Genomic DNA, 14,723 nt, shown 5'->3' with positions numbered 1-14,723 from the left:
TTCGTCTTAGTGCGTAATAGGAGTTTTGATGGCCGATAGTGTTGTAGTACCAGTAATTGATTACAGTGACGTCTGTCAAAAGTCTTTGTGTTGCTGATTGTGGTCGCACGCAAATAACACAGCAAGCAGACTCCTGCAAAGATTGCCGAATTCATACTCTCTTTTTTTTCAGAGTCTATACCATAAGCTGGCAGCATTCCCTAAACATCTGTCAGTAAACCAAAGAGCTTGGAGGCAGGATCGTGTAAGTGGTAGAGAATGTTAGTATCTGGTGTCCTCGGAACTGTCGTCTAGTAATACAAGGAGTCAAAGTCGAAAAGCATCGATACGATCTGCTTCTTCATTAGGAGAACAGAAAATTAATATGAGTAACTGCAAAAATCGTGGTAAGTATGGTGATAAACAAACCAGACAGAGTGTGCCTAGTGTTGCTGAACTATGCTCCTTATCAAAGGGTTCTTTGTTATGAACCAGTAAATAGTTGTTTATTACTAAGTCAGTTGTTTAACAATATTGACTAAAGCACATTGCCTGACAAAAACAGTGAAGGGGTGGAACTAAATGAAACTTCACGGGTTGAGAGGCTAAGTTACGTTATTTCGCTGATTACAGAATCGAGTCATATTTCCAAAGAACTTGGCATATGAGCCAACTTACCAGTATGACCCTCTTCTGACGCCAGGCGGCCCACCACTACTGTAACTGGACCTTGATATCGGCGTTAATGGCACTGGGACAGGGTTGATGTCAGAGTTGTTCACACACATGTTCTATCTGGAACAGATTTGGGATCGTCCTAGCCCCAACATCAAGCAGACACAGAGATACGTGCTACGTGTGGACGAACACTGACGTGTTCCATCAGAAGTGACATATTGGGACGCCGGCCGTCCCTCACGTGCCGTTGTGTTTCCACAGTTATCTCAGTCACCACCTGCCCCAAGATCGCATCCATACTCGCCTAGTAAGGTCATTCGGAATACTCTAAATGCTATTAATCGCTCGACACAAATACATGCATTTCATGAGCTGTCAATGTTTCCCAGTCCTGGCCCCACTCAAAACACAAGCACATGAAGTGTTGTGGTGTTGATGGCAATCTGCGCATGGGATGGTCTTTACCCAGCCCGGTAGCTGCTAGTCTCCGACGGTGCGGGAAGACGCAGAGTGTCGCAGTAGGTCCATTACTTGTTCTCGGATGGCAGGCGCAGATGTGAAAGAGCTACGATCTACATTGGTGTACAACACGGGAATTGTTCCTTACGACCACGTTTGGTCGATCGGAACGTTGACCATTCCTGTCGTCTGGTCTCATGCAGTCCACATCTTGATTTGAACGATTCGACCAGATGGCCAAATGGAAACTCACAATGAGAACAATTTCAAACTCTTTCAGGTGCTATAACACTGTTTCAAACTAGTACGCGGCATCTCCGTGTTGTTCACCACATAATCTGATGCTGTTCATGCTCCTTATGTACCCTACCAGGCGTAAACACACACACATACACACACACACACACACACACACACACAGAGAGAGAGAGAGAGAGAGAGAGAGAGAGAGAGAGAGAGAGAGATACAGTTACAGACATAACAGAAATGAATGGATATCAGTTTTCAGCATAAGTTGGCAACATGCACGTGAACAAACCAAACAGGATGAGACACATAATGAACTCAAAGTATTTACACAGCTTTCGATCAAATATATGTAATTAGTGATAAAAGACTAACATTGCATCACAACAGTAAGGGCAAAGAAGGGTGAAAAATGGGAAGATAACAGTACGGAACATAAAAAACGTGCTTATGTTTCGTAAACAGAGCTGTAGTGCGACCTCCAGCATGTGACCAGATGAGAGGAAACGCACACGCCAACTAAGAACACGAAGAACTGTAAGTAATCACTTGTTTACATAAAAAACTAGACATGAACTGTTTTATAATCTACAAATAACACATATCAGAACAAAACTATATCATTCTAGATCCCACTGATGATGCTTTAAAGTTGAAAAAAGGCGAAACGCGTCTGGGAGAAATAAAATACAGTACAGCATGAGAATGCGTTTTTTATTTACGAAACAAGCAAGTATGAGTCAGTCTAACGGATAGGCGTAATATGCGCTTTCAAATGAGCATAGGTGACCTGTTGGCACTTAGAGTAGGCGTTAAGCGCTGGACACTGATTGAGGCATCGTTCGTACAATTTATTGCGGACCACCTGGATTAGAAGCTAGAATCGTGTCGGAGTGATGACGGACTAGTTAGGGAGTTTGGTTCAGCCTGTCTTGCTCTTATCTCTTCCCAGATTTCATGCAACCCAGATAATGTAACTGTCATGTGTTTGCTTCGTCGTGACAATTTTTGTCTTTACTCACAGGAACTGTTCGCTATGAGGACAGCATTTTGGTGTAAACAACTAGCAGCGGACCAGAGCATGGAATTAGTAGAAATCACAGGTGGATGCCTGAGATTTTCTAAGTCGGACCGGAGAGTAGATAGAGGGGCAACTGGAAGGTGTAGCTAAAAGTTGCAAGTAAAACAATTTTTATTTGCACTGTCATTTTCATTTCACGACCGACAGAAAGTTGAAAAAAATTGCCCTCGTATTCATTAGTTTGAGCTCAACTGCGACTTTCAAAGTCACAGTACAAGAAAAAATAATTATATTACTTGTAATGAACTGAAAAACTGGTAGATGACATGGCAGTGACATGCAAAAGACGACCCACACTGTGTGCCAGAATGTAGCAAATTGAAAAAACTGAGAAATAACTTGGAAATCATCACTGATATCACCCTAAAAGGGTACCAAAATGTTGTAAACAGAAAAATTGTTTTACAAGTTGAATAAATGAATCAAAAGGTTAAAACATGGAACGTGTAGGTTGACTGCTGAACAGCCCAAGTCTACTAACCCAAATTTAATAACTGATGTGAAGCCATCGTACAATGGTTATTCACGCAATATGGAGGATATTCAACCCAGTTGTCAACTGTGAGATTATTGCCACAATATTTTTCCGGACAACATAATCTCATTTTCAATTGCTGCAAACAAGTTGTGGCAATAATCAAAAGATTGTTAACTAGGCTGAATGTCCTCAATATTGCTTAGAATTTAGTGCTCATAAGTAAATGTCAGGTAGAAATTACTTAAACATCACAAGCATACATTTAAAAAGTGGGTAGATAATGTAAGAAGACTAGGAAGGACAATTTACGTTAAAATTTAGAAGCTAATTGATCCTCAGAGGCCGTAAACTTTACAAATCGTTCAAATGGCTCTGAGCACTATGGGACTTAACTTCTGAGGTCATCAGTCCCCTAGAACATAGAACTACTTAAACCTAACTAACCTAAGGATATCACACACATCCATGACCGAGGCAGGTTTCGAACCTGCGACCGTAGTGGTCACGCGGTTCCAGACTATAGCACCTAGAACAGCTCGACCAACCTGGCCGGCTAAGCTTTACAAAGAGACGTTTTATTATAATTAAAGATTTACAATAAATGATCAAAATATTCTACAATTCAAATAAGTGTTCACTTGAATCACAAGCAGATTCCACAATCCCCATAAACATGTCGCTGACAGTGGATGCCCCTCGGGCAGGTAACATTGGAACAACCTTCAACCAGCAATTAGTCTATAACAGAAACAAGATACCACTTATACTCTTGCATATTAAAAAACTTTATAGAACATCCGTTACTTAAATAAGGTTAACGCTAGAGCGAATTTTACGACTTCTATTTTACCAACTGACCCAAAAATTTTAAAACAAGGAGGAAAGTACCTTGGCCAGTGTTTATTAAAATAATGAAGGTACTTAACTCAAGTAAAGCCCAAAAGAGACACTTGCACTATTAAAAGTGAACACACTAAAAAATTTCCCTTAAAACCTTAAGTACTGAACAACACATTTGAAATTTCATAGCTGAACGTTACAGTGCTTTTGCTTTAAGGCATTTTACAAGAACAAAGACAAGATCTGCTTGAGAAGTCAACTCAAACTACAAAATTCAGTTCTCGCAAGGCGCCATCGAAAGTTACAGGCAAACAGACATCACCCATTCCTTTCCATGAGATTACAAGAATGGATGATCACTATAAAATAGAGTTATGTAAGAACTCCTTGGTTTTGGTTCTCACCTAGCTTTCTATCCACCACAAAGCCAGTTGGAAATTTCAGAGGGTCAATATCTCCTTCTGTACTGTGTCGATGTTGTTGTTTCTGACAGCACTGAAGCCGCACCCACCCAGCTGGAATCCAGGGTTTACTTTCACGTCCCACCCAGGCTCTGACGCACACTTTGAGACAAGCACAACTCGGCTTAACTGCGAAGAGTACACTGCAACCAGTCTGTATATCACTGGATTACACTTATATTGTCGGTTAATCCGGAGCTTTTCTTACAAAGTGAGATGACAGTCAAAGAGACGACTGCCAACGCAATTCCCGCAACCTCACACAAGTGAGCTCAAAGCCAACTGCAACATGACAGTCCCTTCAACCGCTCTTGAAGGCTTCATGCAGCCCCTACCGCCACCTAGCTCAGAGGCAGAAAATGCGTGGCAGCTGATAGGTAACCTTTCTGAAATCGATATAGAGACGGTCTCGGTTAAAATCAGAAACTTACTAAAAATAACTAAACCGCTTAATGGCGCTATTGTAGCATTCCCATATTGAAGCCGCAATTTGCATGGAAACGCTGTGTTTTGTACTTTGTAAATATCATATATGTGTGAAAACGTTGCAGGCACAGTGAGTTAACAGGCACAAAAAACGCTCCAAAAGGACTCTGTATCTCTGTTTTTAGCAGAAAATGTGAAAATGAAGTGACTACTTCAAGTTCTATTAGAGATTACAGATATTCAAGTCCAAGACAGTTGACAGAAAAATATAATAAAATTGTGGAAAATTAGATAGATAAAATTATCCCATATAAAATAAATTAAATAATGAAAAATCAAAAGTCTAATAGAGATGTAATTGGCATAGCAACAATTAATGTAATGATGCACAAAAAGATAATAAACGAAAGAGGTAAGAGCAATGAAGTCTAGCCTCAGTAGTATACATCAAGAACAATATCAGAACACTTTCTATCGATATATATCCTACTATTACACATCGTAAACTTACAAGTTCACTATGTGTATCAGTCTAGTTTATGATACACATTACAAATAATTATATGAAATTTCATATGTTCAACTGGGAACTTCTTTAGGAAGAGTAAGATTTATTTCAACACCAGCATCATTTTAACAAACCAATGTAAAATTGCATCTCCAGAAGATGAACTACGTGTATGAACTACAGTTAAGTTTCCTTCAAACATAATTTCTTAATAATCTTTAAAAAATCCATCAAGTAATTATCATGGATAAAGTACTTCATTTCTTTTACTATTTATTTTTCCTGTATTAAGAATATGTTCTTCTAAACTTTTTTGTCAGTAACAGATCAAGTTAGAGGTAGTAAACCTGATGATGAAATAAAAGGATGTTCAATTCAAGATGATTTTTTATTTCCTATTTTTATTGTTACAAAGAAAAATATTTTAGTTACATAAGATGATCTGTATTTCCAATAAACCTAAAATTCATGTATAATTGTGATTGATTTGGATGTAGCCAACCATCACAAATATTTATTTCGATTTCTGTATCTTTCATATGAACATTTAAATTATTTTTAGTTTTTTAATTAACAGGAAATGAACAAAACTGATAACTTTCAATTTTATTCATGATGTAGACGAAGATTGTTTTAGCAATTACTTATTTATTAAGAAAAAAATTTATTAAGATATTTCTAAAATAACTGTTACAGTAGCACCATTTGTTGTTGCTGTTCTGTTGTGGTCTTCAGTCCTGAGACTGGTTTGATGCAGCTCTCCACGCTACTCTATCTTGTGCAAGCTTCTTCATCCCCCAGTACATACTGCAGCCTACATCCTTCTGAATCTGCTTAGTGTATTCATCTCTTGGTCTCCCTCCACGATTTTTACTCTCCACACAGCCCTCCAATACTAAATTGGTGATACCTTGACGCCTCAGAACATGTCCTAACAACCGATCCCTTCTTATAGTCAAGTTGTGCCACAAACTCCTCTTCTCCCCAATCCTATTCAGTACCTCCTCATTAGTTATGTGATCTACCCATCGAATCTTCAGCATTCTTCTGTAGCACCACATTTCAAAAGCTTCTATTCTCTTCTTGTCCAAACAAGTCATCGTCCATGTTTCACTTCCATACATGGCTACACTCCATACATATACTTTCAGAAACGACTTCCTGACGTTTAAATCTATACTTGATGTTAACAAATTTCTCTTCTTCAGAAACGCTTTCCTTCCGATTTCCAGTCTACATTTTATATCCTCTCTACTTCCAGCGTCATCAGTTATTTTGCTCCCCAAATAGCAAAACTCCTTTACTACTCTTAGTGTCTCATTTCCTAATCTAATTCCCTCAGCAACACTCGACTTAATTCGACTACATTCCATTATTCTCGTTTTACTTTTGTTGATGTTCATCTTATATCCTCCTTTCAAGACACTGTCCATTCCGTTCAACTGCTCTTCCAAGTCCTTTGCTGTCTCTGACAGAATTACAATGTCATCGGCGAACCTCAAAGTTTTTATTTCTTCTCCATGGAATTTAATACCTACTATGAATTTTTCTTTCGTTTCCTTTACTGGTTGTTCAATGCCTCACTCCCTTCCCAATCACTGCATCCCTTTCATGTCCCTCGACTCTTATAACTGCCATCTGGTTTCTGTACAAATTGTAAATAGCCTTTCGCTCCCTGAATTTTACCTCTGCCACATTCAGAATTTGAAAGAGAATATTCCAGTCAACATTGTCAAAAGCTTCTTCTAAGTCTACAAATGCTAGAAACGTTGGTTTGCCTTTGCTTAATATAGCGTCTAAAATATGTCGTAGGGTCAGTATTGCCCCACGTGTTCCAATATTTCTACGGAATCCAAACTGATCTTCCCCAAGGTCGACTTCTACCAGTTTTTCCATTTGTCTGTAAACAATTTGTGTTAGTATTTTGCAGCCGTGACTTATTAAATTGATAGTTCGGTAATTTTCACATCTGTCAACACCTGCTTTCTGTGGGATTGGAATTATCATATTCTTCTTGAAGTCTGAGGGTGTTTCGCCTGTCTCATACATTTTGCTGACCAGATGGCAGAGTTTTGTCAGGACTGGCTCGCCCGAGGCTGTCAGTAGTTCTGATGGAAGTTGTCTATTCCCGCGGCCTCGTTTCGACTTAGGTCTTTCAGTGCTCTATGAAACTCTTCACGCAATGTCATATCTCCCATCCTCTTCTATTTCTATAACATTACCCTTGTATAGACCCTCTATATACTCCTTCCACCTTTCTGCTTTCCCTTCTTAGCTTTGAACTGGGTTCCCATCTGAGCTCTTGATATTCGTACAAGTCGTTCTCTTTTCTCCAAAGGTCTCTTTAATTTTCCTGTAGGCAGCATCTATCTTACCCCTAGTGAGACAAGCCTCTACATCCTTAAATTTGTCCTCTAGCCATCCCTGCTTAGCCATTTTGCACTTCCTGTCGATCTCATTTTTGAGACGTTTGTATTCCTTTTTGCCTGCTTCATTTACTGCATTTTTATATTTTCTCCTTTCGTCAATTAAATTCAATATTTATTCTGTCCCCAAGGATTTCTACTAGTCCTCGTCTTTTACCTACTTGATCCTCTGCTGCCTTCACTACTTCATCCCTCAAAGCTACCCATTCTTCTTCTGCTGTATTTCTTTCCCCCAGTCTTGTAAGTTGTTCCCTTATGCTCTCCCTGAAACTCTTACAACCTCTGTTTTAGTCAGTTTGTCCAGGTCCCATCTCCTTAAATTCCCACCATTAAAGTCAATGAAATTGTTATTTTTATCAGTTATAGTACCTTCTCAATCTTGAATTGTATTAAAAATAGGAATATTTAATGCATAATTTGGTTCATAAATTATAGGTCCACAAAATTCTGCATTATGTTTCAATGAATTGTTTCAGGAACATTTTTAGCTACAGCTTTTTCATTACATTGATCTTCCAATACTCTCTGCTATGTCAACATACAATTTTACATCATTTTCAATAACAATTCTGTTTAAAATTTCATATGCTTTAATATGTGTATTGGGTCCTTTCAAATGTATAAATTGTTTTTTTGAATTTATAAAAATATATTGTCATACATGAATTTCTATTGCTTCTCCATCAAAATATAGCTTATTGTTTTAGGTGTTATATTTGGTGTTAAAAAGTTGAATAAAAACGAATTAATTAAAAATTAGTATTGGAACAGTCAATATTTTTCTAAGTATAGAAGATTTATTACTAAGTTGAAATAATCTACTTATGTAATACTGAAAAATTTTTAAATCATGAAAAAATTATTAATGAAATAAAAAATATAGATGAATGAAAAAATTATTAATAAATAGACAAAACAGATTGGGCACCTAAAGTAAGAATTCCAGAAAATAATATAAAAAACAAACATGGTAAACTTTTACCAAATCTTATAAGATGTGCAAAATTGGGCCAAGTGATTGAGGTGAAACAATATTAATGATTGATAATTTAATTATACCTCCAGGATGGTTAAATTGGAACTAAATTAAATATTTGCATGCTTATTCCAAAATTTTAGAACAACTTAAGTATCAAAAATATATAAAACAATGTAAAACAGTGAAGATAAAATTAATGAAAATATTTTCACTTGTATTGAAAATAAGGAAGAAATTGTTCCATTATTTAATTGTGAAGATAATTCAGATGTTGTTTTAGTTTACTTTATATTGGAAAATCAAGATATTGTGAGAGAATATTTTACAAGAGGTAAACAAAATGGTATATAGGTTTATTCAAAAATACACGTAGTTAAATATTTTTCGACGATATAATACAAATTTACATTATATTTATCATGAATTATTGGTGTAGATTTAAAGTTTAGTCATCTTAAAGAAATGTAAATGTTGGAAAGATGAATTTGGTTTTTTAACAATAGATATCTCTAGATAAGTCTAAATGAAGAAATTTTATAAATGAAGGTAACTTTAAAAATAAAATACAACATTTTTTAACTACATAAACATTAAAAAACATGAAACCATAACTCTAACATTAAACAAATCAATATCATAAACATAAATATAAATACTTACTTAAATATAAACATATAGATAATCATCAACATATACATAAATATAAATAGTGACGTAAATATAAATATTAACAAAAATAGAAACATAAACACCAACTTACACACTCATAAAAATACTAACAATAACATAAACATAATTATTATTCGTTCTTCATTAATAAATGTTTGCAAAATATGATCAATAAGTTGTTAAACGAGCTAAAAAAATAGAAAGAAAGCTGAAGAGCTAAAAGAAAAATTTTAACTTTGGAAAATACAACCAAGAACAGAATATGACTAAGGAAAATCAACCTGTTATTCACAATGTTGAAAAAGTAATACAGGGTATTGAAGGTTTAGGTGATAATGTTTTAAAAGAAATTAAAGAACATAAACAACTTGAAAACAAATGATTCATCATATAGAAGATTTTGAAGGTTTATCACCAATTAAATAATTAATAGATTGGTCTGACAATATTGAAGAAGGAAAAGTATCAAGTATTACTCAAAATGAAACTAAAAAGATATATGAAACTAAAAAAAATCTTAGAGGAAGAATGATGAAGTATATTAATCATAGTGAAGATAAAGAATTTCATTTAAAACCTGTTCATATGTTAAAACATAATGTCAATTAACATATGGAATTTAATGGTGATAAATTAAAAATTGTTGAAATCCATATGAAGGTACAGATGGATTAATAAAACTTTTAACAGAAAAACAAATTACTATAGATGATTTAAATGAAAAGTTTTATGGTGAAGATTTATCAAGTTATACAGATATATTACTAAATTCAGGAGCATTATATTCTGATAATAATACAAATAAAATAAATTCAAGTAAATGTAATTAACATTTATATTAATGAAACCATTAGTTAAAAATCATTTTCCAAACTTAAGAAGAATATTAACTATAGATTCTTCAGATATAAAATAAGATCAGTTTTAAATAAAAAATATCCAGTTCAATCTATTGAATATGTTTGGTTAAATGACGTTAGACAAATAATTATTAGATTAGCAGTAATTCATGGTGAAGAATGAGCCAAAAATAAAAAATATCACAATCAAAACTTTAGTATTATACAAATTTTAACAAGTACATTTAACGATTTTATTATTGATATTCCAAAAGGAATTTAATATTTAATTAATTTTTTAAATAATCTTCCACATAAATTTTGGAAAAGTGATAAATATGGGAAAGGATTGTTAAATATTTTAATTAACAAATTATCACTTGAAATTCATCTTCCAGGTTCTAATTATTGTGGTCCAGCTACAATATTATAAGAAACATTTGCCAAAAGTGATAAGATTATAAAACCATTAGATGAAGCTTGTAAAAAACATGATATTGCTTATAGAGACAATAAAGATTTAGAAAAGAATCATACAGCTGATAAAGAAAGTCAGTATGCTATAAAAGAAAGAATGTACGCAAATGATGCTTCATTTGGTGAAAAAGTTGCGGCAACAGCTGTTAGAGGAATAATATATGGAAAAAGAAAATTAGGTATGGTAATTAATGTTAAATTTAATGAAAATTTTTACAGATTTAAAATCCTTATAAATCTTCCTAAATTTTTAACTTTATGTATTTTTAATTATAAAAGAAATTTGTATCCTTATAAATCTTCCTAAATTTTTAACTTTATGTATTTTTAATTATAAAAGAAATTTGTATTAAATTTTTAACTATATAAATCAATAATTTTACAATTGATTATACTTTACTACGTAGTGGCAAAATTAAACCAAAGTCAATTAAATTTAACTGATATAATGACCATTTGCATGTAATTGTACCATTGTTAACTGAAACACAAAAACGTAAAAAAGATAAAAAAACAGGTGGAAATTATATTGTTACATTAGCTATTCCTGTTGTTAAAAATATTATTTAATATTTAGCAAAAAAAGGTGGTAAAGGATTACCACAACATGAAGGTGGATTTGCTCCAGTATAATTAGGTACATTACCATATTAACAATAATTGGTTCATTAGCTGGTTGATCTGCAGCAAATGCAGTATTAAACAAAAAAGAAAATGATAAAGAATTAGAAGCATAAAAAAGACATAATTTAGAAATAGAAAAAAAGTTTGTAGCTGAATAATGAAAACAAAAAAATTTTCAAAACATAATTGATAAATATCCTAATTAATTAAGTAATTTTTATATAGAAAAACTAACTAAACAATTAAAAATTAAACACTTTTGTGGTGTTTACATGGTTGATGAATTAGTAAATAAACTATTAAAAATTGAATGTAGTATAGTAAATTAAGATACAGCTGATAATTCTGCTACACATTGGATTTGTTATTTTGAAAATACTAATAAAAAAATTGTTTTTGATTCATTTGGAGGTAATATACCAAAACAATTAGTTAACGATTTAGCAAAAACTGAAAACTACTACAATATAAAAAGAATACAAAATATTGATGTAGTAATATGTGGTCATTTATGCATTTATTTGTTTCAAAATTGCATTGTGAGAATAATAATTTTAGTGATATTTTAATTTTAATAAATGGACATTTTTGGGAATAAATTACATCTAATAAAACAAGCTGAACAAGTACTTATTACACATACATTCAATTTAGAAAAAATTGAAAATTGTAATAAACAACTACAATCAACAATATATCCAAAGACAACTAATACAATTAAACAATTTCAAAAAGAATTTAAAGCAATTTCAAAAATAACTTAAGGGTATATTGGTTTTTTAAAAAAAGACTTGTTAATATAAATGTTCCAAATGATGTAGAAGATGTAGTGAACCAACAATACTTAGAAAAAGAATATATTACAAAACCTGCATATACAAGCATTCCAACACAGTTTCATAAATATTTTACCAAAACACATTTCACTCCATACTTAGATATGTTAAGTAATCATAAAGGTAAAGAAAATGATAAACATATAATTGAATTCATTTTTATATCAGGTATTGAACGAAAATGTTCAAATTTGAATATGATTTCAAACATTAAAGAGTTTTTGTTGTTGGTTAAAATATAAATAGAAATTCAAACTTTGATCCTTTTGATATAACAGTAAGTGGTAGCTGATAAGCTATATGAAATTAATTGTAATAATCAATCAATAATACCACACAAATCAAATTTTAAAACTGTAACCTCAAAAGCGTCTACTAAAACTGTTGCTGTAGATGTAAATATACTTGTATTTTGTGAAATAATTTAATATTTAATAAATTTTTTATCTATATAAATGAATAGTCACAATTCACGTTTAGTTCATAAAGATGATCATATTAATTATTTGAAGTGTAAAAAATTTACAGAAACACATAATACACATAGAGTTACAACTAAAAATGGAAGACAAGGAATTTAAGGTATTTGAATAATTTATTAATCTAAAAATAGCAAATTTATTACAAAAATTTTTGTAAATGGGGAAATGTTTAAACAATAGTCGTCAACATATAATTAACAAATTACATAAAACAAGAAAGAATTGTAAATGAAGAAATGTTGTTTCTTTTGGCATAGATGATTATGGCAACCTATACAGTTGAAATGTATTCCAATGGTTTAAAAAAAATTTCAAAAATAAATGGTTATAAAGATCCTATCCTAGAACTTAGAACTAATTAACCTAACTAACCTAAGGACATCACACACATCCATGCCCGAGGTATAAATATTTATTAACAATAATTGATGGTACTTCAAAATTTGAATTTGCTGCTCCTATTAAAGTTGAAAAAGCTAAAAATATAGTTGATGCTTCTGAAAAATTTTAATAGTTCGAAAGCAAAATAATTTACAAGCAGGTAATGATAAGAATTCTATAATGTAGAATGTAAAGATTTAATGAACAAATATAACATTAATCATTATTCAACTTCTTCAGATCTAAAAGCTTCTGTTGTTGTACGGTTTAAGTAAACGCTTAATGAAAAAAGTGGAAGAATCTTGTATTACAAGGAAATTATAAATGGTTAAATTTAGTTAAAAATCTAATTGATAAATACAATAACACAAAACATTCTACAATAAAAGTGGAAACAATACAAAGAAATTTAAAAAAATTAAAAATAAGTAATATTCTATCTAATGAAAAACCTAAATTTAATAAAGGTGATAAAGTTAAAATTAGTAAGTTTAGAGGTTTTGTTGAAAAAGGATATACAGTTAATTCGTCAACAGAAATACTTGAAACTGAAGATGTTATTTATTCTAATCCAATTACATACAATTAAAAAAATATAAAAGGAAATTTTTATGAACAAGACGTACAGAAAACAAACAGATGCGTACTTAGTTGAAAAAGTTTTAAAAAAAGAAAGAAAATAAGTTTATGTTAATTGGCAGGTTTTGATAATTAACATAATACACTCCTGGAAATGGAAAAAAGAACACATTGACACCGGTGTGTCAGACCCACCATACTTGCTCCGGACACTGCGAGAGGGCTGTACAAGCAATGATCACACGCACGGCACAGCGGACACACCAGGAACCGCGGTGTTGGCCGTCGAATGGCGCTAGCTGCGCAGCATTTGTGCACCGCCGCCGTCAGTGTCAGCCAGTTTGCCGTGGCATACGGAGCTCCATCGCAGTCTTTAACACTGGTAGCATGCCGCGACAGCGTGGACGTGAACCGTATGTGCAGTTGACGGACTTTGAGCGAGGGCGTATAGTGGGCATGCGGGAGGCCGGGTGGACGTACCGCCGAATTGCTCAACACGTCGGGCGTGAGGTCTCCACAGTACATCGATGTTGTCGCCAGTGGTCGGCGGAAGGTGCACGTGCCCGTCGACCTGGGACCGGACCGCAGCGACGCACGGATGCACGCCAAGACCGTAGGATCCTACGCAGTGCCGTAGGGGACCGCACCGCCACTTCCCAGCAAATTAGGGACACTGTTGCTCCTGGGGTATCGGCGAGGACCATTCTCAACCGTCTCCATGAAGCTGGGCTACGGTCCCACACACCATTAGGCCATCTTCCGCTCTCACCCCAACATCGTGCAGCCCGCCTCCAGTGGTGTCGCGACAGGCGTGAATGGAGGGACGAATGGAGACGTGTCGTCTTCAGCGATGAGAGTCGCTTCTGCCTTGGTGCCAATGATGGTCGTATGCGTGTTTGGCGCCATGCAGGTGAGCGCCACAAACAGGACTGCACACAACCGAGGCACACAGGGCCAACACCCGGCATCATGGTGTGGGGAGCGATCTCCTACACTGGCCGTACACCACTGGTGATCTTCGAGGGGACACTGAATAGTGCACGGTACATCCAAACCGTCATCGAACCCATCGTTCTACCATTCCTAGACCGGCAAGGGAACTTGCTGTTCCAACAGGACAATGCACGTCAGCATGTATCCCGTGCCACCCAACGTGCTCTAGAAGGTGTAAGTCAACTACCCTGGCCAGCAAGATCTACGGATCTGTCCCCCATTGAGCAAGTTTGGGACTGGATGAAGCGTCGTCTCACGCGGTCTGCACGTCCAGCACGAACG

Source organism: Schistocerca cancellata, chromosome 5, assembly GCF_023864275.1.
Source record: "Schistocerca cancellata isolate TAMUIC-IGC-003103 chromosome 5, iqSchCanc2.1, whole genome shotgun sequence".
NCBI lineage: Eukaryota > Metazoa > Arthropoda > Insecta > Orthoptera > Acrididae > Schistocerca > Schistocerca cancellata.
The sequence above is the reverse complement of the archived record's forward strand: the minus strand, read 5'-3'. Positions refer to the sequence as shown.